General features: G+C 54.3%; 1 pseudogene; it reads left to right on the top strand.

The window, feature by feature from the left end:
• Positions 1 to 1206: 1206 nt before the first annotated feature.
• On the top strand, positions 1207 to 3275 carry LOC123106922 (uncharacterized; annotated as a pseudogene).
• The last annotated feature ends 305 nt before the right edge of the window (positions 3276 to 3580 follow it).

Genomic DNA, 3580 nt, shown 5'->3' with positions numbered 1-3580 from the left:
GTGTAAAAAACGCTCTTATATTATGGGGCACAGGGAGTAATTTACGTACCCAAACCTATTAACTTTGGAACAAAAAATCGTCCTAATTTTGAAGGTTTTGTCACGGCGGATTTATTGGGGAAAATGGATTTTAATCAGATCGGCGGTTTGAACTACAAAATATTTTAAGTTTTCAAAATGGAAAAATCTAGCACAAAATAACATTAACTTTTGTCCTCTACTCCATGTATGCATGTGCGTGTGGGGGGACTAGATGAGGTGTTCGCATTTATCCCTAAAAAATAACGTTCTTCCATTAGTTTTTATTATGCTGACGTTCACTAGAAGAGCATGACAAATCAAAAAAATTCATGGGAATTTAAGTTGTCACGAAGATGGCAAATTTCTTTAGCAAGCATGCCAAATCCTTGCAAAAAAAACAGAACTAGACAGATTTTTGTCATCCTTGTGAAAGAAATTAGCCATCCTCCGCTAACATAAATTGTCATACAGAACGTTAAATTTGCCACGCTTTTCTAGCGAACGTTCGCTGGTTATGTTTAACTGATAATTTTGAAAGAGAACACCCGGGTGCCAATTTTTGTGGTGAAAACATCCCGGTGCACTGTTTCTATGAATGAGATACACCAACCAAACCCAGGTGTGGCTGCTTTGATATAACGAGTGATGGCACATCGAAATATTTTCAGCCTTGCAGACAGCACGTCAACTTCACACAATTCCGTGTCACAGACAACATTGACAAAGTCAAACACATACTCGGAGAGGAATGGAAGTTGAATTTGACTTTGTGAAATTTGATCAAGCAACTGACGTCACCACAAAGTAAGACGAATAACTAGAAAAAATTGAAATTACTACAAACAAGCTAAAGGAAAGTCCCTACAGGCTACAGCTAAAACAAAGTAGCATGAAAATGGAAAAAATCCACCAAAATTCGATCAGAGAGGCAGAGAAGGGCCCAAACCAAGTGGTTAGGAGTCCCATGCTACCAAATAAACAGAGCAGTATTTCCTACCAGACATGAACAACCAGCCGGACAAAGCTGTCATGTTCGATTTCCCCTTTTTTGTCGATGTCTCTGTATGATCATACATCATGGCAACGCAATCCAGAGACGAGCTCCATTATTGATTAGATAGATATAAATAGAGTTATTGCCTGTTTCTCTTGTCCACTATCGATCAGCAAGAATGTTAGCAAGAATCCTTCCTCAAGTCTGTCACATTCTTTGTCGCCAATCTGTCTCCAGTCCCAACCAAGAGGAGTAGTTAACTTCCGCTTGTAACATCAAATTAAGCCGTGAACATTCGATTGAGAAATCAAATCGCAATGGAGGGCGAACAGCTGAGCAGCCCCCTGGACGGTCACCACCACAGCATCGACATTGACATCGCGGCGGAGGCGAAACCATCGGACGCCGTCGACGGCGAGACCGGCCGGAAGTGGCTGCGCAAGCTCACGTCGGCGACGGTGAACAAGGCCGTGATGAGGGACCTCATCGCGCGGACGCCATGCTGTGGTACCTCGCCGAGCGCTCGGGCACCATCCTCCGCCCGTGCACCCGGCGCGCCGTGGGCGCCCAGGCGCTCCACGCGGTGCGCGCCGTGGCCATCGGCCCGTTCCACCGCGGCGACCGTGGCGTCCCCTTCCCCGACGACGCCAAGCTCCCGTTCATGCGGTACCTGCAGGAGCAGTGCGGGCTCGATGTCGACGCCTACGTGGCGGCGCTGTCGGCCGAGCGCGACCGCCTCCGCGACGAGTTCGCCGACGACGACGCGGACGCGGGGGCGGATGACAAGGTGCTGCTGGACGACGAGGACAAGTTCCTGCAGATGCTGCTCCTGGACAGTTGCTTCGTCCTCGTCGTGAGCATGATGCTCAGCAAGACCGGCGTCGGCGAGGACGCCGACAGCGCGGCGCGGGCGGCGTCCATCAACAGGGAGTACTTCATTCTCCACATGGCCGTGGCGCAGCACGCCGAGCAGATCAAGCTCGACATGCTGGTGCTCGAGAACCAGGTCCCCTTCGCCGCCGTCAAGCTGCTCGTCGCCTCCTGCGGCAGGCTGATCCTCCGCCACTCCGTCGAGGAGGTGGTGCTCGGCTGCTTCGACGACGTCTGCCCGAAGCGGGCGTGCCTCGCCCGCGACGCGGCGGGCGCGGAGTTCCACCACGTCCTGCACCTCTTCCACTGGTCCCGCGTGCCGGCTAACAAGTACTGCATCCTCTCGACGCCACTGAAGCTCCTCAAGATCAAGAAGGAGTCGGAGCGGCTGTTCCCCTGCTCCGTGGAGCTGCGGCACTCGGCGGTGTGGTTCCGGCAGGCTGCGGCGTCGACCTGCCAAGGCGACCTTGACATGTCGTTCTGGAGCCGGCCGGCGAGCCCCGTGGCGGTGATGAGCATCCCGTGCTTCCACGTCCACGAGTACAGCGCGGCGGTGCTGTACAACATGCTGGCCTTCGAGATGCGGTTCCACTGGGCGCACGGCGCATGCGTGACGACGCACGTCGCCCGGATGGAGGGACTCGTGCGGTGCCCGCAGGACGCGACGTTTCTGCGCCGGCGAGGTGTCCTTTCCGCCACGCGGCTGACGGACGCGGAGCTCGTCTACTTCTTCCGGGAGCTCGGGGCGCAGACAGTCGGCGCGAGGCTGCCGGATGAGTTCGGCGAGATGGTCGACGCGGTAGCGTGCCACCGGAGGCGGCGGGTGAGCTGGTGGTGCGGCGGGTTCGTGCTGCACTTCTTCCCGTCGCCGTGGGTGGCCGTCTCGCTTCTCGCGGCGGCCGCAATTTTCGTCGTGCCGTCCATGCTGCAGACGGTATATACCATGCTCGGCTATATCAAAAGTACCTAGTTCGGGTGAGCATCTACAGGCCGGACATGCATATCCGACCCCTCAAAACACTCGCGGACGGCGAATCAACATATGGTTAAGTTGGTTAAGTGGACAGTAGTATCCTCAACCCAACAAGGTTTAAATCTTGATGCTCGCATTATTTTTGGATTTATTTCAGGATTTCCGGCGATGCGTTTTTAGTGGGAAAAGACGTTCCCGTCGACGACGAGGCGCCTACGGTGATTTCGTAAATCTCAAGATAATTTACCGACCCAGTCTCTCGGAGGTGCTCATATGGGTAGGGTGTGCGTGTGTGCGTTCATAGGGGTGAGTGTATGCGCGTGTATATGAGCGCTTGTGTCTATACTGATGCTAAAAAAACACTCGCGAACGTGCCGGCCGGTCACGCCTCAAACATTTGATCGTACAACCGGATACCTCAAATTAGAAATCTCAAATTCATATTATTAGGCCAACTTCAATGGGGCGATCCATTTTGTCCGCGGCCGTCCGTTTGGGTCGGCGTGGACAAAAAAGCCGGCCCAACGCGCCGACCCAAACGGACGCGCGTCCGCTTTCGTCCGCCTGCCGACCCATTCCCGACCTATTTTTGAGCCTGATTTGCATCGGCGCGGACACAAGCTGGACGCGCGCGAGCTCGCCCTCTTTCCTCACCGGGCCCGCTGGTCGGTGGCACATTGGATTCACACCCTTGCCCGCCTGCTACGTCGCCGAAGCCGCCC

The sequence above is a fragment of the Triticum aestivum genome, chromosome 5A (assembly GCF_018294505.1).
Source record: "Triticum aestivum cultivar Chinese Spring chromosome 5A, IWGSC CS RefSeq v2.1, whole genome shotgun sequence".
NCBI lineage: Eukaryota > Viridiplantae > Streptophyta > Magnoliopsida > Poales > Poaceae > Triticum > Triticum aestivum.
The sequence above is the reverse complement of the archived record's forward strand: the minus strand, read 5'-3'. Positions and strand labels throughout refer to the sequence as shown.